This window comes from Triturus cristatus, chromosome 9, assembly GCF_964204655.1.
Source record: "Triturus cristatus chromosome 9, aTriCri1.1, whole genome shotgun sequence".
Classification (NCBI taxonomy): Eukaryota; Metazoa; Chordata; class Amphibia; order Caudata; family Salamandridae; genus Triturus; species Triturus cristatus.
The window spans coordinates 1,213,465,798-1,213,493,223 of NC_140592.1; positions in this window are offsets into that span (position 1 = coordinate 1,213,465,798).

The following is a 27,426-nucleotide window of genomic DNA, read 5'->3' on the forward strand; positions in this document are numbered from 1 at the left end:
CACCGGAGCCATCACAATGGGACATATCGGACATCGGCATCAGTAGCAATTCTGCTCCAGTGATTCCCGTCCGTCCAGCTTCCAGCTTCGTGCCTATGATGCCCAAGGACGCCACAGATGTGTTCAATGATTGTGTCACTGAGGATTTCAAACAGTTAAACAGGAAGATCATGCGCAAGAAAATCCACAGGAAGTCTAGAGATATACAATTCTCCAAACTTGTGCAAAGACTCAGGACCAATAAGAACTTGATTGTGAACCAGGCAGACAAGGGGGGCAATATCGCCCTGTGGCCGAGGGGTTTATATTTACAGGAGGCTGATCGCCACTTAAATGACATCGACTGCTACAGGAAAGCTTTGCCCACTGATCTGGCACGTTTAAGAGACACTGTGCATAAAGAGCTGGTTCATTGGAAGTGCAAGGGTCTCATTACTAAGCATGAATTCAGTTTCCTTAAGAACGAACATCCGATCACTCCAGTGTTGTACTTTATCCCGAAGGTACACAAACATGTTACACCGGTACCAGGGAGAACGATCATTTCGGCTCAACGAAGTCTCCTAGAGCCTGGACCATTATCTACAGGAATTCGTGGAGGGTCTCCCATCATTCATAAAGGACACTGGCCACTTGCTGTCCAAATTGCAATCTGTAAGGTGGGATGATGACTGCTTATTTATCGTAATGGACATTTGTTCATTGTATACCAGTATACACCAACCATGTAGACGGTCCTAATGCAGTCAAACATTATCTGGGCATTAGGAGTATTCTGCTACATGAGCATAATCTGATGATTGTAGCCATGATAGAAATGTGTCTCAGTAACAATTGTTTCCTTTTTAACAAGGTGTTGTTTCAGCAACTACCGGGAGTTGCCATGGGGTCATGTTTCACCCCCAGCTATGCGTGTCTCCACGTTGGCTGGTGGGAGGAACATGTCCTCAGGGTTGACCACAGGGAGGTCTATGATGCACACGTCCTCCATTGGTGGAGGTTTATTTATGACGTTTGTATCATATGGAGGGGATCTGAGGAATCTGCACATCAGTTTGTTCATAACATCAAGGTCAACAAGCTTAATCTGAATTTTACTGCGCATATCATCATCAGGTGTGTGCAATTCCATGATGTGGAGTTATATGTAGAGGATAACATCATTCAGACTAGACTTCACAGGAAGAGCACTGCTGGCAATTCTGTGCTACACGCCAGTAGTGCTCACCCACCCCACCTAATCCGCAGCATCCCCATGGGGATTTTCTGTGCATTAGAAGAATTTGTGGTTCAGATGCGGATCTTGCCAAATGTCAGGCGGAAGCTCTACAGAGATTCTTAGCCAGGGGTTACAAGCAGACTGAGCTTATACAGCCATTGAATAAGGCTAATGAACATAATAGAGAGGAATTCTTTCAGGATCAAAATGCCACCACCAATGTGAGTACAACTACTCATCCAGTTGACTGATATCCCAGAACCAGTCAGATTGATAACTGCCTATATCTGCCAGGAGAGAGAAATCAGGAAGATTATCTATAAACATTGGTCGATAGTGTTATCCGATCTAACACTATCTCAAATCGTGCCCAAACTTCCTACTCTCACATTTAGACGTGATGCACTTGTTAAGAGCAGCCCGGAGGTAATTGTTTCCGATAACTGGTTGTCTCCCAGGTCAAGTTGCTTTAAATGTAACACGTGCCGATCATGTAATTTTGGTAAAAACATCACCGAATACAGCACAGCATTCGATGATAGACCTATTAGAATTCAGGGTCATCTCACGTGCCGTACAGAGTTCGCAGTGTACATTTTGGAATGCACCTGACAACTCAAGTACGTAGGGAGTACTAAACTCCAGGTGCAACACCTTCGTGCAACACCTTCGTGCTGCGGTTAATTCGGATCCATACTACCCAGTCGCCAGGCACTTAAAACATGTCCATAATAACAACTTGAATGACCTCAAATCTTATGTGATTGGTTCTGTACCAAAGTCCTTATGTGGTGGCAACAGGGAGAAAGAGTCGCGCCAGTTGGAAGGAATCACACTTCATTGTTCTACCAGACACTCGAATGCCAAATGGTCTAAATACGGGAGAAGACCTTCACAACTTTTTGTGAATCAACAATGAATGTCCCAACAGCTTGGTTCCACTCGTGCAGTCTATCTTTAATGTTCCAGGATGTTATTTCATTCCGTCCCGGTTTTCAATTTCCAATGTACTGTAATCTTTATTGATGTATATACTTATAGTGTATTTGTCGGTTTTGACCCTGGTTTTTACTTTGATCATTTTTACTCTGATTATTTATTTTGAGTTTTTACTTTGAGGTTGTTGTGTTTTTTGGCTGAGATGTACCATGCTGTCTCAGATGATGCCAACCAAGCAAATTATGATAAATTATTGCCTATTTGCATTCAACCGATGTGTTCATCGTGCACTTGCACTTTAGTATTTAAAGATTCAAACAGTTGCTCATACATTTGCCATAAATCTATGAATTGTATATTTTGCACACGTTTAGCTAATTTGCACCTTATTGCACTTGCACTTTCAATCTTTTGCACTCTATGGGGGAGCTTGGATACATTTTCAAAGTTAATGACTTTGTTCGGTAGCGACAGCCAAATCTATGCTCTAGGACTGAAGGAACTATTTTCTATACAGGAGTTGACATGAGTAACCCTATGGTTTTTGATGAAGTATGCACTTTGCTTTTTATCCATGTTTTATCCTGTAGCACAAGTTACTTACCTTCGGTAACAATATATCTGTAGGAAACATTAGTAGTGATAGATTCCTTACCTTAGAATTACCCCCTGGCGTCAGACTGGATCCGGAAAGTGTTTAGTCAGCAGTACCCCTGCGCGTCGGTAGGCGTCGTTGTGCGACCCCGCGTGCAACGTTGGCACCGGGATGACGTCACTGAGCTACTTAGACGCTCTGACGTCAGTTCTGTACACGACTTTCCATGCCAGGAACGCAGAGCCATGCAAGAAACTGACCACTGGTGCCATGAAACTAGGGCCCTGAAAGTGATGACCTTAACCCTAGAAATCAGTTCGCAGAACGGGGAGGATGGGTGGGGCGGTAAGGAATCTATCCCTACTAATGATTCTTACAGATATGTTGTTACCGAAGGTAAGTTACTTGTGCATCTGAAAGAAACACGTAGTGATAGATTCCTTACCTTAGAATAGATACCCCTGCAATACCTACCCCGGTGGTGGGTCTGTGAACCAAGATCACACCAGAAAGTCCTGGAGAACAGAACGGCCAAAGTAGCTGTCTCTCCGTGTAGAAATCAAAAACCTTTTCAGGGGTTCTCTGATGCACCTGGTCCTTAAACCAACAAAGAAGCTGTAACATCAAAAGGACAAGTTTATTAACCTCACATGAGGGAGACTGCGTCATACAGTACTCTCAGGCCACTGTAGGGGACAGTCTAAGGAGTACAGAGAACAGGGGCCCTTTATGGCCAGTTTATTGCTGAGTTAGCATGAAGACTCAAAAAGAGGCAGTACAAATGTGCACACAAATACATATAAGGATACATAAGAATCGCTTAGTCAAGGGGGCGTGGCTAAGCAAGCCACGATGGCGGTCCTGCTTTGCTGAGGCTCCACGTCTGGGCGCTTCTCGGAAGCCTTATGGAGCGTCTACATGGGTGCTAATCGGCACAGGGGGCGTCGGAAGGTGGCTACATCATAGTGTGATGCCGGCGGACGCCTGGGCGCATTCCTAGCCCTCAGAACGGGACTTTGTCCGGCTGCTGCCGCCAACACCGGAGCCCGAGACCCAAGATGGCGTCGGAGCTCTTCGCAACGGAACGGGAGACGGTGTGAGGAGAGACGGTGAAACCTGCGGCGCATCCTGCCTTGTCTGCACTGACGCCCGGAGGGTGTAAACTGGGAACGGACCCACGGAGAGCGACATGGAACATCGTGAGGTGGAGGGGCTTCGCCACCCCGGGCACACCCGCCATCTTAGACGCACTGAACCCGCCGTGAGCCGGAGGTGGCCCCGCTGTAGCCCTTGTACACCCCAGGTACCCCTTGTGATCGGCTCTGGAGGGGGCTAGGGGAGCGCCGGGCTCCGGTGGGGGCGGCGGGACCTGGAGGCCCTTCAGCCTGCCCGATCGGAACCCGCCTGAGCTTAACATGGCCTCCCAGGTGACGCCGGATCCTCCCCAGCGCAGCCGGTGAGGCCTTGATCCCTGTGACCATCGAGGCGCCGGCCTCTCCGGCGATACCCGAGGGAGTTGTTGTGCCCTCGGCAGACCTGCCGGCCGCCTGCCCGCTACGGGCCGACGAGACCCCCCCTGGTACCCCGGGGGGTCCCGAAGCCTGACGGGGCCCGGCGGGGCCGACGAGGACACCCAAGGTGCTGGACGCTGTGGATTGCGTAGAGGAGAACGCGGGTGGCGACAGCTTTGAGGGGGGGTGTCGTGGCCCGGGCCCCCCGGCCGCCCGCGTCGGGACCCGGACACCGATATACTGGGGGACTTCGGTGGCCTCGCCTCGGCTGTGGGCCCTGAGAGAGGGTTTCGCCTATACGGAGGCCGCGAGATCGGCTCTCGAGTCCCCCCTCGATCTTGGGAACGCCGCAGGTGACCTCCCGTAGCGTCGGCTGCCAACGGAGCCTCAGTGGGGGTGACCTGGTACTGGGAGCGCCCTGCTTGTGGTGTCTGGTGGCTGGCGTGGACGACTCCGGTGCCTTGTCCGCGGAGGGAGATCCAATATACCGGCCCGGGCTGCTACTTCCCTGTGCGGCTTCACCCGGGGGACAACGCTGCTGCGCCTTTCGCCCTCCCGCGGATCCCTGGCGCCACTGAGGGCTCCTGCAACCTGGTCGACGACGCCGACCCCTCCATACCACGTGGAATCAAGATGGGGAAGTCAAAACGCGCGCAGCATCAAGCGGTCCCGGAGACGGCCCAGGAGAACATGCCTCGGACCTCGACCTGGTCCCCCAACACGGTGCCCTCCACAGACCTATCAATCTCGGACAAGTTGGATAAAGTCCTCGCCGCCATCGAACTGTCCCGTCTGTCTATGGAAGAACGCCTTGGTACCCTGGCGACAGACGACCTCCTCCGCGATGATCACCGTAAACTGGCGGACCTGGTGCGTACGGAGGAACAGACACTAGAGGAAATACAGCCAATGCTAAAAGAGCAACAGAAGACGCTCCAGGGGGTCCTTACTCGCCTAGCCGCGGTGGAGGAACGCGCACAGGATTTGGAGGGCCGCTCAAGACGCTGTAACATCCGAGTGCTGGGGCTGCCAGAGGGAGTCGAGGGTGCCGACCCCATAGACTACATGGACACGTGGCTGAAATCCTTTACCCCGCCATCAGACCGCACAACATTCTTTTCCATAGAGCGGGCTCACCAAGTGCCAGCCCTAAAGCCCCCGCCCGGCGCGGCTCCTCGACCATCCCTCGCCAAGTTCCTCCACTTCCGGGATCGAGATGCGGTGCTTCGGGCGGCGCGACTGGCAGCGCCTTTGCGAGTGGAAAACAACCACATCATGATCTTCCCGGATTATGCCCGAGCAGTGGCGACGGTAGCTCAGGTCGCCCACGCCAAATCGGAGTACCAGACGGCGTGCGTGGACCTCCGTCGTCACAACTTTCGGGCGTATGCACCCGAATGCACAGGGACCGTGACAAGACGGGCACACTCCTGGCATGGCTTGCTAAGCAAGATACTGAAGTCTGGCCTATCACCGCAATTATAAATCCCCAGGGCGCCCTGGTGCAGTCTCAGGACGAGATCCTCCAGGCGTTCTATCAACATTACTCGGCAGTCTACACTGTTCCCTCATCTCTCGATCCCGGGGCCGTCGACCACTTCCTAGACCCTCTTCCCCTTCCCCGAATCTCCGCTGCAGACCGGAAGGGGTTGGACGCAAAGATAAAAACCACTGAGATTACAAGCGCGGTATGAGCACTGGCCCGCGGCAAGGCCCCAGGCCTTGACGGGCTCCCACTTGAATATTACGCCACTTTTGCTCCACTGCTGACCCCTCGTCTGTCAGCAGTATTAGACTCGGCGAACTACCTGGCTCCATGAGAGCGTCGGTGATTGTGACATTTCCGAAACCCGACCGAGACCCTCAACTCCTAGCCTCCTACCGCCCCATCACACTACTCACAGCCGACTGCAAAATTCTAGGGAAACTTTTGGCGGACAGATACTCACAAATCATATGCCCGTTAGTACACCCGGACCAATGCGGTTTCGTTCCGGGAAGGAATACCTCTCATAATATCCGGCGCCTCTTTCACATCCAGGATCAGATTGGTGACCGATTTCCTCACGCGGCGTGTCTGATTTTGGACCTTGAAAAGGCGTTTGACACTCTAACGTGGCAATTCCACTTTGCCGTCCTGGGATGGGCGGGCCTCGGCCCCACACTCACAGCCTACACTCGCCTGCTCTACACCAAACTTACGTCCCGGGTCCGCCTCGGTCGCTATATCTCCCCGGAATTCGCAATACACAGGGGCACGCGACAGTGGCGTAACGAAACTTGAGGGGGCCCCCCTGCAAAGAATATGGAGGGGGCCCCCCACGCTCCGGATTCAGTCAGGAGCTCTCAGGTCAGGGGCCTGCTGCGCATGCACCAGTGGCGGCTGGTGAATCCTAAAAGTGGTGTAACGAAAAGCTGAGAACCAAGTTGAAGGAGCAAGTGAGTACAGCAAGCACACCAAAGTGAAAGAGGTGTGTTCGGGGTTGGCCTTCCCAAGTGGGCCCTTTAACCACTCAAATTTCAGCTTTAAATAAATTCAGTCATTTGTCTCCAAAATATCAGCTTGTCAGTTTATGAAAGCAGACACGTTTTGCTATTAAATACCAGCTTTGCCTTCTTGAAAAATAATTAAAATTCCCTAAATCAAGAGGTTATTTTTTTTGTGAAAAAGTTCAATTATTGTCATGAACCACTAAAACACATGATAGATTCCGCCTTATCTATGTGTCATAGTTGCATGTCATATGCGCCAATCTTATGCCAAGAATTACCGCCATTATGCCGAAGCAAGCATGAGGGCTGTGCACCACGCAATCAGACAGGAATTACCACTATTATGCCAGTGCCCGCATTTTACCCGGTTTGGGCTCCATTATACCATGGGTGAGCACATTGGGCCGATATGTGCCACCATTATGGCAGGGCCAAAATTATGTCATGTTATTTTATTTATTAAGTACACAATCATGGAACATTGCTGGTGTTGAAATGGGGTAGCTCTGTAGAATCTCACTAGTGGCCATGACAAGCTCCCCTCTTTACCTAGTGATTGGTTTTTTTCTCCGCAACTATGGAAAAGAGAGAACAAGATATGAACTGCTTCCTTGTTTGTCTATTTAACAGTCCACCCACTCTCGTCACAGCCTTACCCACAGTACACAAGGACACCCATCTGTCCCGTGTACCCTTCCACAGGTCAAATGCATATCAACCATCCTGGAATGGTTACTTATTTAGGAAAGTATGGGGAGAAATTTTAGAGAATAAAAATAGCTTGACCTTTATGCGTGATGCGGGGTCTGTAATTGGCTATGGGTGTAAGAAAGTGGGTTTCTGTTGCAGTAACCCCCCCCCCTTTTTTGCCTAATAGCTGATGCACTTTTCCTTGTTGTGCCCTGGGTTCCTGCCAATCAGGTGCCGAGAGCCTGTGTTCCTTCCCTAAAAACTGCCTAACAGCCAAAACCCAAATTGGCAAACCCTGGCCACATGTCAGCCCCTGGTAAATGGTACCCTAGGTACCCAGGGCCTTGTGACCAGGGAAGGCCTCTAAGGGCTGCAGCACTTATTGTGCCGCCCTTAGAGGCCCTGCACCCTAACACACACACACTGCCCTTGCAGGCTGAGTGTCTGGATACAAGACAAAACAGAGAGTCGACATGGCACACATCCCTGTGTGCCATGCCCACAACCTACACTGCCCTGGCATACATCAGCCACCCCTCTAGCTGGGTGCCCTATGCCAGTGGTGTGGACACAGAGGCAGGAGCCCTGTGCCCCTACAGTACCCAGGTCCATTCCTGGGTCCTGTAAGTGCAGTGCTGCCAGCTAAGAGTATATGGTGCTGGGAGCTTGTCAAACACGAACTCCACAGCACCATAATGGCAGCACTGAAGACTGAGAAGTTTGGTATCAAACTGCTCAGCACATTAAATCCACACTGATGCCAGTGTGTGATTTAATGTACAAAGCACCACAGAGGGCATCTTAGAGAGGCCCCCTGAAACCAAAACCTACAATCCACGTCTGTTCTGAGGCTGCCTAGGCTGCCACACAGCAGACATGTTGCTGGACCCCTGGGTAGGAGAGCCCCTGCTCTCCTGGGTCCGCAACAATGCACATCCCGGGCGAGGTGCTAAATCTCCTCCTCCAGGATGGGCATGGGGAACCTTCAAAGGCATGCCGCCTCTGTGAGCTTCCCCAGGCCACTGCAACCCCCCACTCTGGCGGGAAACTTGTCCGGAAACCCCAAATAAGGACAGGGGATGTGCCAGCCTGCCAACCCCACCCCTCAGGTGGGGGAGGCGAGGAGAAGCACATCTCCGGGCTCTCGCCATCTTGAAGATGGGAAGCCCTGCCCAATCAGGACTAGGCTCCTGCTCCCCCCCACAGGAGAGAGGCAGGATAGGGGGTGTACCCACCCCAGGACAGGGACCCATTGGCCCCTGTCCTTCACCTACCTGTAACACCCCTAAATGTAGTATTTAGGGGCACCCTGAACCTTCCTTCCCCAGATTCCAGATTCCAAACTACAAAGAAGAGCAAGAAGAAAGAAGACCTGCCCTGCAGCTGCTAAAAAGAGGAAGACACCAACTGCTTTGGCCCCAGCCCTACCGGCCTGTCGACCCTCAAACCTGCTCCTGCTCCATCCCGGCATCTCTTGTGGCCAGCAACCTCACAAACCCCGGAGGACCTGGCTACCTCTTGGCTCTAAGCCCCTGGGACTCCCATGAGTAGAGGCTCTACTCAAAACCTATCTCTAATCCCTGGCAGCAGCCCGGAACCGCGAACCCAGCACACTCTGCACCAGCCAAGCCTGGCCAGTGCCGGAGTGAACAAAGACCCTGAGGACGACCCCACGGTGACTGTGACCCCGAGTCCGGCACCCAAGGACCTCCCTCGACACTCCTGAAGAAGCCTGCAGCCTCAGAACAAGGTGCCCCCCCCAACCGCGATCAACAGAGGGTAAGATTTCCCGACACCAAAAGGCACCCCTGCACGCGGCGCCCCACGGCCCCCTGTGCCCAATCCCGGGGTAGCTACCTATCCTCCAACTACCCAACTTACCTCTCGAAGTGGTGGTGGCACCTGAAGAATCCTCGTCCCCGAGCTTGCAGTCTTTTTCTAAACCGGAGATTTCCCATTGTAAATTGTAAATAAAAATTGTAAATTGTAGCATTGAAATCCATTGAGTGCCCGAAGGCTCAAAAGCCCTCTGCACCCAGCCGCCCGAGTGGCCCTGGCAGTGAAAACTCTACACCTACCTACTTCCCCACTTGCCCTGAGTAAGTGACCAGGAGCCCAGCTCCCACAGCCGCGTGGCTTGCCAGACAGCAGCCACCAAACAAGGCCCCCCTATCCCTCATAGGATAACATTGGGCCTAACTCTCTCTGCACCCGGCCGCCCTAGAGCCGCTGAGGGTGAACCAACTGTACCTACCTGACCCTGGGGGACCCCTGAGTCTGTGCCCAGAACCTCAACTCTGCCAGTCGAGTACTTACCCTTGAACCGCAAACTCTATTTTCCTCATAGGGTAACATTGACTGGCTTTTTCCTGAAATTTCTTCTAAGTGTGGACTTTTCAAATCTTCAAATATTCACCAAAAATCAGCCGAGAGACAAAAACAAATTTACTCACCTACTCTTAGGTGAGCTCCCAGTGCTGGATCTTGGTGCCCGGCACTGACTCTGAAAAATACCTACAACTGTACTTACCCTTAACTCAATTTTCTTCCATAGGAAACCATTGACTGTTTTTCTGTGAAATGTCTTCTAAGTGTCGATTTCTGCAATTTTTAAATATTCTTCAAAAATCGTATAATATCTGAAAACGTAATTACTTGCCTGTTTTGGATAAAGGTCCCAGTACTGAGTCTAGGCACCCAGTACTGGATTACAAAAGTAACGAGAACATACTGTACCTGTAACCTGAATTTTCTTCCATAGGGAATCATTGACTGTTTTCTTTGAAATATTTTCTAAGTGTCAACTTTTAAAATAGCTAAAAATTGTTTAAAAATCATTACAGTAATTAAGTCAACTTTCATCACTTGATTCTGAGTACTGACCCAGGACTGAATCTAGGATCCAGTCCTGGAATTCCAAAAGTAATCCGTGGCAAATAACATGAAACTTCCATTGAACTCAATGCATTATTGTGTTTAAAATAGTGTTGCCTATTGCAACCACTTGTAACTGTTTACAAAAGTCAATTACATCTTGCAAAAGTATTTATATAAAGCATCTCATTCTGAGAAAGTATATTTTAATTCCAATTGTTGGTTCTAAAATAAAACAAGCATATATTTTTTATATATAAACCATTGGCCTAGAGTTCAGTTATTGAGTGTGTGAGACCATTTGCTGACTGAGTGTGTACAACAAATGCTTTACACTGTCCTCTGATACTGCCTTACTGCTCGACCAAGCTACCACTTTAGAGAGTAAGGTTATATCTAACTTTAGCCTCTGTCAAACCCTTGGGGATTGTGGACTCTGTACACCCTGTACCTATTTGGGAACAGTATATACAGAACCACTTTCTCACAATGGGGCACTGGCGTACAGTTCTCTGCAGGACAGCTGCGGGTCACGACTTCAGAGCCCACTGTGTTTACTCCCTGCCCTGTCTTCATTCATGGTCTATGTCGTGCAACCTTATTTACGTCCTGTAGTATTTCATTGTCTCTTATTCACCACTGTCCACCTACTGTATTTACACCATGTAGTATTTCATTGTCTCTTATTCACCACTGTCCACCTACTGTATTTACACCCTGTAGTATTTCATTGTCTATCATTCACCACTGTCCACCTACTGTATTTACACCCTGTAGTATATAATTGTCTCTCATTCACCACTGTCCACCTATTGTATTTACGCCCTGTAGTATTTCATTGTCTTATTCACCACTGTCCGTCCACCTTCTGTATTTACACCCAGTATTTCATTGTCTCTTATTCACCGCTGTCCACCTACTGTATTTACACCCTGTAGTATTTCATAGTCTCTCATTCACCACTGTTCACCTACTGTATTTACACCCTGTAATTCATTGTCTCTCATACACCGCTGTCGCACCCACTGTATTTACACCCTGTAGTATTTCATTGTCTCTCATTCACCACTGTTCACCTACTGTATTTACACCCTGTAATTCATTGTCTCTCATACACCGCTGTCGCACCCACTGTATTTACACCCTGTATTTCATTGTCATTCATACACTGCTGTCCACCCACTGTATTTACACCCATTAGTATTTCATTGTCTCTCATTCACCACTGTCCACCTACTGTATTTACACCCTTTAGTATTTAATTGTCTCTCATTCACCACTGTCCACCTACTGTATTTACACCCTGTAGTAGTTCATTGTCTCTCATTCACCACTGTCCACCTACTGTATTTACACCCTGTAATTCATTGTCTCTCATACACCGCTGTCGCACCCACTGTATTTACACCCTGTATTTCATTGTCTCTCATACACCGCTGTCCACCCACTGTATTTACACCCTGTAGTATTTCATTGGTTCTCATTCACCACTGTCCACCTACTGTATTTACACCCTGTAATTCATTGTCTCTCATACACCGCTCTCCACCCACTGTATTTACACCCTGTATTTCATTGTCTCTCATACACCGCTGTCCACTCATTTTATTTACACCCTGTAATATTTCATTGTCTCTCATACACCACTGTCCACCCACTGTATTTACACCGTGTATTTCATTGTCTCTCATACACCGCTGCCCACCCACTGAATTTACACCCTGTATTTCATTGTTTCTTATTCACCACTGTCCACTTACAGTATTTACACCCTTTCGCATTTCATTGTCTCTCATACACCACTGTCCACCTACTGTATTTACGCCCTGTAGTATTTCATTGTCTCTTATTCACCACTGTCCACCTACAGTATTTACACCCTGTATTTCATTGTCGCTCATACATCTCTATCCACCCACTGTATTTACACCCTGTAGTATTTCATTGTCTCTCATACACCACTGTCTACCCACTGTATTTACACCCTGCATTTCATTGTCTCTCATACACTGCTGTCCACCCACTGTATTTACACCCTGCATTTCATTGTCTCTCATACATCGCTGTCCACCCACTGTATTTACACCCTGTAGTATTTCATTGTCTCATACACCACGGTCCACCCAATGTATTTACACCCTTTCGTATTTCATTGTCTCTCATACACCACTGTCCACCTACTGTATTTACACCCTTTCATATTCATTGTCTCTCATACACCACTGTCCACCCACTGTATTTACACCCTTTCGTATTTCATTGTCTCTCATACACCACTGTCCACCTACTGTATTTACACCCTGTAGTATTTCATTGTCTCTCATATCCAACTGTCCACCCACTGTATTTACACTCTGTATTTCATTCTCTTATTCACCACTGTCCACCGACTGTATTTACACCCTTTCGTATTTCATTGTCTTTCATACACCACTGTCCACCTACTGTATTTACACCCTTTCGTATTTCATTGTCTCTCATACACCACTGTCCACCTACTGTATTTACACCCTTTCATATTTCATTGTCTCTCATACACCACTGTCCACCCACTGTATTTACACCCTTTCGTATTTCATTGTCTCTCATACACCACTGTCCACCTGCAGTATTTACACCCTGTATTTCATTGTCTCTCATACACCACTGTCCACTTACAGTATTTGTAACCTGTATTTCATTGTCTCTTAATCACCACTGTCCACCCACTGTATTTACACCCTTTCATATTTCATTGTCTCTCATACACAACTGTCCACCCACTGTATTTACACCCTGTAGTATTTCATTGTCTCTCATACACAACTGTCCACCCACTGTATTTACACCCTGTAGTGTTTCGATGTCTCTCATATACCAATGTCCACCCACTGGATTTACACCCTTTGATATTTCATTGTCTCTCATACACCGCTGTCCACCCACTGTATTTACACCCTGTAGTATTTCATTCTCTCATTCACCACTGTCCACCCACTGTATTTACACCCTGTATTTCATTGTCTCTCATACACCACTGTCCACCCACTGTATTTACACCCTGTAGTATTTCATTGTCTCTCATACACAACTGTCCACCCACTGTATTTACACCCTGTAGTGTTTCAATGTGTCTCATATACCACTGTCCACCCACTGTATTTACACCCTTTAGTATTTCATTGTCTCTCATACACCACTGTCCACCTGCAGTATTTACACCCTGTATTTCATTGTCTCTCATACACCACTGTCCACCTGCAATATTTACACTCTGTATTTCATTGTCTCTCATAAACCACTGTCCACCCACTGTATTTACACCCTGTATTTCATTGTCTCTCATACACCACTGTCCACCCACTGTATTTACACCCTTTCGTATTTCAATGATTTCTTCATGTCTTTCTTCTCTCAGCATCCATTAGCCATCTTGGAACAATAAAGTCATAATAAACTACAGCAAAAGAAACATACATTGGTACAGCCAATAGTCCTGCAACCAACGTCAGAACTATTGGCTTTGCCAATACTTATTAGATATGACATCTTACATGGATTCTCCCCTTCCACCCATAATGTCCTTCCCTTCTTATGTGTGTCCTACTCTCTCCCATATGACTGGTGATTGTTTGCTACACTCCAGTCCCATTTATTTACCTGAATATATCTCTATTATTTTTAGCATTTCGTTGCTTTTCTGGGCTCGTTCTATGTTTCATTAGATTTTAAGTACCAATTTATAACCTGCTCTTTATTGGATTCTTCAATTAGAATATTACCAATGTGAATAACAAGAAATAGAATTCATAGGAAAACAAACATAAAATAAAAAGTGCACAGCATGGGCAGAAACTGAATACCTAAAATGTATTTAAAATAAAGAAAATGAAGGTTCTGTGCTGTGGAACCTGGGAATGACTTTCCCCAACTCTATAGTACTCTGGAGGCCCCTAAAATGTGAGTTTTTCAGTTAAGCTGGAGTCAATGGCATAGCACGAGCCTCACGCGCCCTCATTTAAGGAGGTGAAAATGCCCCCTGGCTCCTGGTTGGGTACTGAAAGACAGCTATAGTCAGTGTGCCCCTCCCATTCCTAGGCCCGATGCCACTGCACATGCGGCACCATTGGTATGTACGCCCATGGCCAGAGTCTAAAAGTAAATAAAAGGGCTGATGATAAAGCGAGTCAATAATACTAGGCAGGTGCCGAGGGTGCCAGCACCAGACAGTGCCAAATTGAATTTTGCTGAAGGCTCCAGATAGTTTTGCACTTGGTCTCAAATGTCGCTCAAAAATGTGCAACAACCACAGACATGTTCTCCCTTCCTTTGCAACTGGGAAGACCACTGATACAAATGGAATGTGGCATAGCAGCCAGAGATGCTGGCTTTGGAACTGGGGGATCATGCTCGAGTCTCAGCGTTGGTTCAACATCCTGTGGTTCTGGGCAAATCACTTAAAAAAATAAGTGTGGCCTTGTGTAATGTAACTGGTGCTTGTGTAAAGCGCTCCAATACCTTAGGGACGAGCTTGCGCTATATTGAACTATTAAAAAAAGTACTCTGTCATTTTGTACACGTACATCCATATTCAAACATTCTTGAGCCATTTTTTTTTATCTCTTCTGTGGAGATCTGGGAAGGTTTCCATGTTCACTATCAGCATCGGGGACACTGCAGGCCACCGAGGAAACACTCCGTGCCATCCAGGGAGACTGCGAAGCCAATTGCATTTCCAATGCTTGCTTACCTTCCAATGCGTCCCAACAGAGTCCTGTTCCTGGAGCTGCAAACCTTCTCCTGGCTCTGCCAACTCTCTGTTTCCTCCTCCCTTCTCAGAGGCTGTGCCTTGTGGGGAGTGCTCTCTCTGGGGCCCCCACCCCCATCCCTTTTCCGGCCGGGCTCTGACTGAAGACAAACAATTTAACTTGTTACTTTGTTTCTCTTCAGTCCTGCCCTGGGTCAGCGCGAGGAGCTCTGAGCAGGCTGCAGACTGCACCTGCTTTCTACAGCAAGCCTTTCTCTCCCAGCTCTTTACCGAAGAGCTGAGGGGGCCCCCTTCACCTAACCGAAGACTGGGGGCCCCCCCGCACCGCGGGGGCTGCGGGGGTGTTTGTTACGCCCCTGGCACGCGACAAGGTAGAACCCTTGGCCATCCGGATCCGTAGGGACGGGCAAGCCTGGGGTATCCCACTGGCGGACGTTACGCATTGCGTATCCATGTATGCGGACGATCTCCTCATTTATATACGGGATGTGACAGCGGATCTCACCATGCTCGATACCGCCCTGACGGAGTTCGCGGAGGCCTCGGGCTTGAAAGTGAACTGGGACAAGTCAATGGTCTACCCCCTCCACCCGGGCGCCTCCTCCCAGGAGGTCTGGATCGGTGACCGGAAGCTGCATTGGGCGACGGAGGGTCCCCGATACCTCGGGATCCTATTATATCATTCCCCAGTCGACATGTTTGAGGGTAACCATCGTAGGGCACTAGCAGGGATACGATCCTCCATTGGGTTCTGGCGGAGCCTCCCGTTGGCCCCGTTTGGCTGGGTAGCCCTGGCAAAGATGATACTGGTCCCGCGGCTTTTGTACTACTTCACCAATCTCCCAGTGATCCCACCCGCTCCTTTTTCAAAGATTTAGATACACTCCTCAGCTCTCTAATATGGGGTCAGGGGCGGCACAGAATCGCGCTGGCCAAGCTAAAACTGCCCACGACGCAAGGGGGACTCGGGGCACCCTCATTCGAAGCCTACTTCCTGGTGTCGCAGCTCCAGTGGCTCTCATACTGGACGGCGGAGAGATACACACTCGAGACATGCACTGCCACAGGATATATGCCCATGCCCGAGTTGCGTCGCCTGCTTCTGCCGGGCTCCCGCCCCACGTGAACCTACCCCCTGCAGGTAGACATCGCCCGGAAAGGCGTTCAACGTATACACAGCATGGCACCGCGCTGCCCTCCATACACGCCATTACTACCACTAGTCGGCTGGCCCAGAAATGGAGGATTCTTCACATCCGCCATGCTTCGGGAGTGGGCGGCTAGGGACATTGTCGAGGCAGAAGTATTGTTTGACGAGGGACAGCTCCGGCTGTACCGGCAGCTCATGGAGGTCTACGATCTGCCCCCAGGCCAGTTCCTGCTTCACTGTCAACTCCTCAGCCACTTTCGACCGTATTCTGATCTTACATTGGGGGAGCCTCCCACACACCCAGTCCTCCACACAATTTTACGAATGGGGTGGGGTCGACACCTTATTACATGGTTGTACAAATCGATCAGGTATGGATTGACAATAAGCTATCTTTTGATAGCCACATAAAGAGAACTGTAGGCAAGTGCTTCGGAGTGATGAAGACCCTCAACCGCACCCTTGACTTGCTGCCTCTCAATTCCAGACGGACAATGACGCAGGCACTAATTACCTCCCGGATTGACTACGGGAATGTTCTACTCTTAGGCACGTCGGAGAAAAACATAAAGAAACTACAGGTCATACAAAATTCGGCAGCACACCTAGTTTTAAGACTGCCCCGCAGAGCCCCTTCTCGACCCTCATTGCTAACTCTCCACTGGCTGCCTATCAAGCAGAGGATAACTTTTAAAGCTCTGCTATGGTGTCACAAGATCCTCCATAACAAGGCACCTGCCTATATGTCGGATTTGGCCGCGCCATATGAACCTAACAGAACCCTTAGATCCAAAGGTACAGGGCTGCTTAGAAGTACCCGTCCTAAAAAGGCCAGAATGGGAGGTAGATCCTTCCGCACAATGGCAGCGAAGTCCTGGAACCTCCTGCCCATGGACATCAGGTTAGAGGTGAACGAGCCCTCTTTTAGGAAAAAACTGAAAACCTTCCTCTTCGATCCGCGATAAGCTCTTTTCTTCTTCGCATTTAACTCTCTCCTTAGCGCGGGGACACGCCGGGAGGCGTCACCAGGCGCTTTACAAGCTCCTTTAAACTAAACTAAACTAAACCTGACACCCCCGCTACTGGTGCCTCTCCGAGCCTTTTTCCACATGTTCTGGACCTGCCCGGGCATTCAGAACTATCGGTCATCTATCCACTCGACACTTAGAGATCTTACCGGACTGACCCATTTGACTACCTGGGAGGGGTGCGCGCTGGGTATACTGGGGCAGAGGAAGCGACACAAGGTGCCGATGTGCTTCGTCTTCCTAGCCCACCTACTGGCCAAACGCTGTATAGCCATGCACTGGCGGTCCCCTACTGGTCCTCCGATTGCGGCATGGGTAGGGGCGGTTCTTAAATGGGCTGCAGCTGAGGAGGACGCAATACGGGAGGAGGAGGCCAAAGGTACCTGCAAAACCCCAATCTCTCTAGAATGGGCGCTCCTATTGCACCAATTCAGACAATCCCAGAACCTGGATGCCCCGGTTACCGACATGCATACCCCCGACACCGTCCCGCCTCATGCGGTGCGGGTCCCCACGGCGGGGGATCCCCCCCAGTGTCCCCCCACACCACCCTCGGGCCTGTTGGGTTCACCCCTGCTCACCTGACGCACCCCACGGTTCCCCACACCGGATTGCGCACGCGCCCATTCCCCCCCCCCCCAGGTGGGAGGCAGCTATACTGTCGAATAGGCAATGGCAGACTTAGGACATAGCCCTGACCCAATCATTCAGAACTTCATGGCACTTCCCAGTTTGGTTCTCCCCCCCAGTTTTCTTTACGGGCAAAAATCTGCTACAGTACAGACCGCATCTCCACGGAACAAGACACATATGTGCTTTCTATATTGATAATGGTTTATTCTGCTACTCATGTAACATACTCATTTCCACGGAATGTGATGTATGTATGCTTATATTCATAAATGCCAATAAAAAGAATTTTCAAAAAAAAAAAAAAAGAATCGCTTAGTCAACAGAGTGGGAGGAGAGACTAAACTGTTTACATCAGTAAGAATAGCCTGACAGTTACATAGTAGGACAGGGGTATTGGCAGCTACAGGTCTTTCTGAGCATGTACAAGGCTCTGGCTCAGTGCTGAAGGAGTTAACTATATCACATGACACAAGCAGGATACAAGGGCAGTCAACAGTGAAGAGGGAGAAAGCACATGGCGAGCACTTGGCCAACTAAAATGGCTGCCACAAACAAAATGGCTTCAGCTGCTGCTAACAGCCACGGCAGCTAGTTTTCCACAGATGGCCGTTTTAGCATTAGCTGAAGACATCCGCTATGATCTAGAAGGAATATAGGAAATATTTTGCACATTAATTCTCAAATTAATATCTTGATCCATTGCTAGGTGGGTATTTACATTCTAAACATTGTTAAGCGGGCATATATAAGGTATAGACAGGAGCACAAAGGGAACAGAGCATTGGGTCATAATGAACACACAGATAGCAGGAGAAAATAATGGCTATTATTACAAACAGAACTATTAATATTTTCCAACCCCAAGCAGAAAGCAAATCCCAAAACCATCCAGTCCAATTCTATGTTTCATTCTATGTATTTTTAATAGACCTTTCCAATGTTCTTTTTATGAGGGCTAGAGTATCAATTAATATACTTTAGGAAGAGGGCAAAGAAGAATTTATCAATTGTTTAGCAAAATGTTTCTCTTGCAGAATAAACATTACTAATGCAAATATTAAAGAAAATACAAGGATCATTACAAAAACTATCTTGGCTGCAGGGGACCAGAGGACCAAACGGGGCCATGGGAATTAGGACGAGGAGTCGCAAAGTGCTGCTCCTCCTCAAAAATGGGACGACCAAACGGGTACAGTACTAACAAAAAGTCCTTGGGGAATTGAAGCCGCTGTACAACCAGCCAGAGAGGAGTCTTCTCCCTTTGTCCGTCTGAGCCTCACAGGCAGGCTCCTATTGTTCATCCAATGGTGGAGCTGCACAACTTGCAACTCAAGAAAACAATCACGGCCCAGTTTTAAGGGAAAAGTTTCTTCTTTCAAGATAGGGCAATCACCCTCCGGGGCAAATGCCCTCAACGATCCTGTCCAGTGTCTCAGGCAGTGCACCTGTTTTCTTCACTTTAATCTAACAGGCACCAAAGGCACAGCACCTGTACCCTGAACTCAAGTCCTTCCCTAACTCCTGTGTTGCTCGGCTGGCGCACTGCTCTTTTGTTGGGGCCACAGATTGTACCCAGTATGCCCAGGTATCTCTTGATCAACAAACAGAGGTGCAGACTTGCATTCACTTGGAGACCAGGACTCAAAGGCTTGATGCTGGGATATCTGAAGCAACCCTTGTATCAAAGGGGGTCACCTCAAGCAAAAGCCTCCTTGCCGTCCTTGTCGGTCTGTGACTCTCTCAGCTGGGCATCAAAAACTGCATTCACAATTTCTCCATTCTGATTTGTGACCCCGTCTTTCGCCCAAGACAGTGGCAGGGGTACACACTAGTGCTTCCGGCCTTCTACCTTCACTGCGGTCCTAGTTGCCAACAATGCCTGTGCTGGTTCCCTTCACCTTGGCTTCAAGCTGGACTGGCGCTGACTCCCCAGACTGAATCTGATGTCCGGGCCCCTCTGGCAATGATTGTACGGCAGCAGATATCTATTGGTGGATAGAACAAAAAATCTTTAGACAAGGCATACAATTAATCTATCAACAGAGAGGATACTCTCAGAATACTCTCTTAGTCTTGGGGTGCCCCATACATTAGCAAGGCACCCAAGAACCACTTTATCTGAGAGTAAAAAAAACAGCCTGGACCTATTAGCGAGTATAAAAGGAACTTTTTGGTGAACTGACAAGAGTAAAACGTTACACTATTTGAAGCAGCCAAGGAAGTCTATGTTCATTTACTAAATTCCGAGGGGCAAAAAAAGAAAAACAATACAGATATATTCTAAATCCTTATATTTGTGTATTCCTATATTAATCATCTTAAGAACCCCAAGAAAGGGAAGTTTTAGAACAAGCATTCTTTTGTGCTTCTTGTCTTAACAAGCTTGTGTTTCATAAGTCATAACCTTTCACTACTTGTACAGGACTGCAGACACTTCTCTGTTGGAAATGGCCCTTTTTTCAGTGTTATCCCCAAACTCTTTTGCATCTTCTACCCTTTATTTTAATTAATTATCTATGATTGACTTATTTGTCTTACCAGTATGTTCCTAGTAAAGTGCACAGAGTATATCAGGGCTGGTGATTCAACTGCTACTAGTGGGCCTGCAGCACTGATTGTGCCACCCACAGGAGTAGTCCTAAAATGGTGTCTCAGGCCTGCCACCACAGTGCCCCTGCGCAGTCTGTGAACTGTCATGTTGTCCTGGCCAGTGTACACACGTGCCAGGCCTGACCCTTCCCTTTTCTCACACATTGGAAACTCCCATGGTAGGCCCCAAGTACCCCTCGGGGCAGGGTGCAATGTATGTAAAAGGTAGGGCATGTACTGGTGTGGGTAACATGTCCTGATAGTGAAATACTGTCAATTTCGTTTTTCACTATTGAAAGGCTATCTTGGCCACAGAATGACATGGGAATGCTGTGTAACATGTTTACCTGCATATCTCCCCATAACGGCAAGATGGACATATAGAGTCTGGTATCCCTGAACTCAAAATGTAATAACTCATCTGTTAGGAAGGATTGTTCCTAAATTCTGTGTTTGAAAATAGCACTTTAGAAAGTGGCAATTTTCTTGTTCAGCTTAACACAAGCACATTCAGTTAACTTAAAAAGCATTAATAACCAATTACCAATTCACTTAGCAATTGTACTATTTTAACATGAGGGCGCATGAATGCAAACTAAATCCCACTGCCTCCCTATCTTAGCCCTTGCACAGTAATCTTTAAGCTAAAACCATTATTTTTATATACATGGCAGAGCTATGCTCTACACAGGCCCACATATGTTACTGCCTTTCCTTCTCTTCCTAGGACTGTGCAAAACTTGCTTGGTCTTTTGTCACAAATAATAAGCAAAGCTTCTCTTTCTCTCTCTGCGCTGTCATCTCTTCTTTCAGAATCTTTTCAGAGGTCGAAGTGCCAAAGCAAACCTTGCCCATAGCCCTGCTAGGCTGCTAAATGCAGAACTCGACCCCTTGACCCTTAAACCAGCTGTCCCGTCTCTGTGCAAGGGCTAAGCATGGCTGAAAAATATTCCTGCTCTGTGTCTGTGTGCTTACATTTCAAAGGTAGGATATAACTTATATTCCATATTATTATTTATTTATTGTGCACTGTGCGTTCTTGCACCTAAAGAACTAAAGTTTTCATAATGCCATAATGTGCTCAGAATTCTTGTACAAGAAAGATTGCATAAAGGCTTGTAATGTAATTCACATGTCTGTGTACTCTTTGCATAACTTTGTAAATGTATTTGATACTGCAGACTACAGGCCATACTAGGAATCATTAAGTTTGTCCCTAAGATTCAGTAATGTTGTCATTGTTAAAAAAACTAATAGTCACCTTTTAAATTCTGATGCACAGTATATAACCATCTAAACATTGAAATTTAAACGCACAACGTGCACAGAGTAATTTTCTACAGTGCTAAATATTATTGAATTTTCACAATAGTGGTATTAGACATTAGAACAATCCTGTTAGTGTAAAAACGATTTTAATGCAATGGGTTTGAACAATTTTTTTCATGTAGTCATCTTTCCTGAATAATGATCACTAACCCTTTTTGATCGTTCCACATATGAAAAGCAAGCCTTATTCCTTTCGCCTTTAAATGCATTTATTGATAACACTAAGCACAGAAGCTTTACTGAAACATGAAATAGCCTGCGCCACTTTTTAAAGGGCAGTAATCATTTTACCATCAGATTCACAGATGTACTTATGTAAAAAGCAACAAAAAAGAAAGTCCTACACTTTTAATCCTTTCTATTTTATCCAAAATAATAAAACCTTAATTCTAACTTTTCAAAATCAGTAGCCTTTAATGTGCGTGCCTTCATACAATGTTGCACTAACTTAAGATCTAGTTTACCCAGCATTTACTTCTGTGGCTTATGGCCAGGAATAGCCATGTGTTATTTACTCAGCTGTGCTTTTTACGACCAGCAGGTGTCAACTTCTTAAGCTTTTTCAGGAGAAAACCCCTTTTACTGTATTGTCCCGAAAAAGTTTGCAAACCATTTCTAACCTTTGACAGCTTCCTTCGGTACAGACAGCTTTGAACAGCTGTAAAAGGAAAGGTTCTCTTTCTGGCGCTGAAATGTGAGCACAGTTTAATCTATTTAAAACTCAGGCATTTCAAGCCAGTCAAAATCTATCGTTTTGTAATGTAGTCCAAAAGAGGCGCTTTTATTTTACAGCAACTAATTACTCAAATAATGTTAATGCCTTTTAGTATCTAATACAATGTATCTAAGGAAAATGCTGTAACATTTTGTATTTTAGTCCTAGTTATTCCTTTCTATGTTGCCTATTTTATTCCTATTGAGTGTGAATTCTAATTTATCTTTACCATTGTTGCAATTGTCACACATCTATAGTTTCTTACTTTTTCACTTTAATGGTAGCGTGCAGCTATTTAGCATATGTTACATAATTCATTTCTTGAATTTTAAAATGTAATCCTTTCAATGAAATTTGCATAACAGAATGACAACAACAAACCAAATTGAGTTCATTCCAGACATTTTCAAGAAGGGGGTCATACACTCAGAACACACCACACTGCTTGTTACAGCAAGCCATTCTCACACAAAAAACATAGTTTACTTACTGAAACAAGTACTTCATAAGTATGTCAGTCCACATCCACATACAACAAAAAAAAACAATTAACCCACAAATCAACACTTGGGACGAAGCAAGAGACAGCCCACAGACTGTACTCAAACCAAACCATTTGTAAATACCAATTGTAAGTCATATTTACAAACGAAAGGACTCTCAAAAAAGGTACAGAGATTACACCAAGACAAATAGACAGCCAAAAGACTGCCATGTTCAAAAAGACAGGCTCGCGCCTCAGACCTTTTCCAATAATACACCAAATGACCAGTTGGGCTGACAGAACACTCAAAAGATCTCCATGTCACCACTTGTGAATTTTACTAAGTGCGCAGATCAGGCTCCGTTTTATATATACATATTTTGTTCGATGTGGTACTAGTCATCATGGAAGAAATAGCATTTTTTTAATATACCTAAACCTATTTAGGTATCCCCTCTAGGGGAATCAGCTGAGTACTTCCTAAATCCATATTGGTACCTCCAAGACAGCAACACGTTCTACGAAGTGTACTAAAAACAGGCATGCCAAGAATATTGTAGCATATACAATATTATTCACAAAGGGACACTTAATTCAATGTGTGCCTTTCAAGTTTTCAAAATTTAGAAAAAAATCTCCTCATTACCTGCCTTCATTTGCTGCAGCAAACAAACAAACAAACCAAAAGCTTGGCCAAGTCATTCCAAAAAGTGTTGCTACAGCAACCTTACCAAACCAAAGTCTCCAGCTTCCACTGCCAAGTTCTGAGTGACCTAACGGTCGTTTTAATATACTCACTCCAAAGAAGTTCTCAGTCGGGAGCGGCAAACACTTGAAGGGTCAGATCAGGAAAACAAGAAACACATTGGGCTGCAAGGACAAAGAATCTCTGTGCGCAGGGTACCTCCTCAGCAGATTCCTGTCCTCCTCAGTAGATTCCTGTCTTCCGTCACGACCACTCCCTTGAATAGCCACTTCTCCGATGAGGTTCACGTCGGGCGTCAATTTGAAGAAATCAAAAACCTTTTAAGGGGTTCTCTGATGCACCTGGTCCTTAAACCAACAAAGAAGAGATTGGCACGGAAGCTGTAATATCAAAAGAACAAGTTTATTAACCTCACATGAGGGAGACTGTGTCATACAGTACTCTCAGGCCACTGTAGGAGACAGTCTAAGGAGCACAGAGAACAGGGGCCTTTTATGGCCAGTTTATTGCTGAGTTAGCATGAAGACTCAAAAAGAGGCAGTACAAGTGTGCACACAAATACATATCAAGATACATAAGAATCGCTTAGTCAACAGAGTGGGAGGAGAGACTAAACTATTTACATCAGTAAGAATCGCCTGACAGTTACATAGTAGGACAGGGGTATTGGCAGCTACAGGTCTTTCTGAGCATGTACAAGGCTCTGGCTCAATGCTGAAGGAGTTAGCTATATCACATGACACAAGCAGGATACAAGGGCAGTCAACAGTGAAGAGGGGGAAAGCACATGGCGAGCACATGGCTAACTAAAATGGCTGCCACAAACAAAATGGCTTCAGCTGATGCAAACAGCCATGGCAGCTAGTTTTCCACATCCGGACTTGGCTGTCCCGGCAGTAATGCTTAGTAAAAGTGTGCAGCAAGGCCCACGTAGCTGCCTGACAGATGTCATGCAAGGGAACTCCTGGTACCAAAGCAGTAGTGGCTGCCGTCACCCTGGTAGAATGGGCGCGCAGCCCCACCAGAGGCTCCTTTTTAGCCAAAGAATAACAAGCCTTTATGCACAGAAGGACCCACCGAGAGATGGTGCGCTTGTGCATAGCCCGACCTTTCTTGGCGCCCGCGTAGCCAACAAAGAGTTGGTCATCCACCCGGAACTGATGTGTGCGGTTTAGGTAGAATGAGAGCGCACGTTTTGGATCCAGACGGTGGAGCCTCTCTTCCTCTTTTGAGGGATGCGGCGGCGGAAAGAAGGTGGGAAAAGTGATGGTCTACCCGATGTGAAAGGCAGTGACAACTTTTGGCAGAAAAGATGGACGAGTCCTTAGAAGAAAGAGCCTGGAGCTTACTCACTCTTCTGGCAGAGGTGATGGCAAGCAGGAAAGCAGTCTTTAAAGTGAGAAGGCAAAGAGGACAGTTGTGAAGTGGCTCAAAGGGAGCACACATCAGATAGGTCAGAACCAGGTTCAAGTGCCACTGAGGCATTATGAAAGGAACAGGAGGGAACAGATGAGTAATGCCTCTTGAGAATCTAATTACAACCGGGGACTTGAAAAGGGATGGCTGATCTGGAAGCCGTAAACAGGCTGAAATGGCCGAGAGATAGCCCTTGACAGTGCCCAGAGCAGAGCCCTGCTGGGCCAAAGAAAGGAGAAACAGAAGGACCTCAAAGAGTGGCAGAAAGGGGATCCACAACCTTTGCTGTGCACCATGCCACAAACTTTTTCCACCGGCAGGCGTATACCGTTTTAGTGGAGGGACGTCTGGCTGCCAAGATTACGTCACAGACTTCGGGAGGCAAGTCGAAAGACGTCAACTGCCGCCACTCAATCCCCACGCAAGGAGGTGGAGGCTGGACAGGTTCAGGTGAAGGACCCTCCCCTGCTGCTGCGACAGAAGATCCTCCCGAAGAGGCAGTCAGAGCGGGGGATCGATCGCCATGCTGAGTAGCTCAGGATACCATACTCTTCGAGCCCAGTCTGGAGCCACAAGAATGACTTGGGCCCGGTCGCGCCTGATCTTTTTAGCACTCTGGATAGAAGTGGTGTAGGCGGAAAGGCGTATAGTAGATCGCAACTCCACTCGCGACGAAAAGCATCACCTAGTGAGTGCCGCCTTGGAATTTTCAACGCGCAGAACTGATGACATTGCGCGTTCTCTTCGGTAGCGAATAGATCTAACCAAGGCTCTCCCCACTGCTGAAAGAGACCTTGCGCCACGCCCGAGTTCAGATGCCATTCCAGTGGCGCAGAGACTCCTGACAAAGGGTCCACGACCCCACCCTGCCCTGTTTGTTGCAGTACCACATGGCGGTGGTGTTGTCTGTGAACACCTGCACAACTTTCCCCACGACAGAGGGAAGGAATGCCTTCAGTGCAAGTCGGATCACCCGAAGCTCCAGAAGGTTGATATGGAGCCGGGACTCCGCCGGAGACCAGAGGCCTCTGATATCCCCCTCTTCCATGTGGCCGCCCCATCCCAGAAGGGAAGCGTCTGTCACAACTGTGTGTTCCAGTTGGGGAAGGGAGAGGGATCTGCCACTGACCCAATCGCGATTCGTGAGCCACCACTGCAATTGTCGTGCAGTGCCCTCCAAGATCTGAACGTGGTCGGACAGGTTACCCTGATGCTGTGCCCACTGGAACTTCAGGTCCCACTGCAGAGCCCGCATATGCCATCTGGCATGATCCACTAGCAGGATGCAGGAGGCCATCAGGCCCAGTAGCTGGAGGGTCATCCTGACCGAAACCCAGAATAGAGGCTGAAAGATCGGAATCATAGCCTGAATATCCCGGACTCGCTGCTCGGGAGGATAAACCCGAAACTGCGCCGAATCCAGAACCGCTCCGATGAAGAGGAGCTTCTGAGAGGGAATCAGGTGCAACTTTGGCACGTTGATGGAGAACCCCAGCAAATGCAGGTGGTCGGCCGTAGTCTGGAGGTGGGAGACGACTGCTTGGGGCGAGCCCGCCTTTAACAGCCAGTTGTCGAGATAGGGGAAGACTGGGACCCCTGATCTTCGCAGATGAGCCGCGCCAACCGCCATCACCTTCGTGAACACCGGAGGGGCGCTGGTAAGGCCGAAGAGGAACACGGTAAACTGAAAGTGCTCGTGGTCTACCGTAAACCGCAGGTAATGCCGGTGGGCTGGCAGGACGGAGATGGGGAAGTATGCGTCCTGCAAGTCCAATGCTACCATCCAGTCTCCAGGATAGCGTCAACATCTTGAACTTCTCCTTCCGGAGGAAGCGGTTGACGATCCTGAGGTCCAAGATAGGACACAGGCCCTTGTCCTTCTTGGGGACCAGAAAGTAGTGGGAATAACAACCACGACCTACTTCTGGCCCAGGAACGTGCTCGATGGCCCCCTTGGACAAGAGGGCCATGACTTCCTGCTGAAGAAGCGCAAGATGGTCCCCCGACATGCGGTGGTACTGAGGTGGCATTGCTGGAGGGGTAGTCTCGAAGGAGAGGGAGTAGCCCCTTCGGACAATTTGCAGTACCCACTTGTCCGAAGTGATGTTGCGCCAATGGGGGAGATGATGGCGAATTCTGCCACCCACTGGCGTTTGATGGGCCTGAAATTCTGGACTAGGAAGGCTTTGCAGTGGATGCTGCGGGTGTGGAGGTGGACTGACACGCCCGATGGCCCCTTGAACCGCCTCGACGGTTCCCACGTCCGTGGGCGCGCTGATGTTGTGGCTGCGCCGGCCTGTGGCCCTGC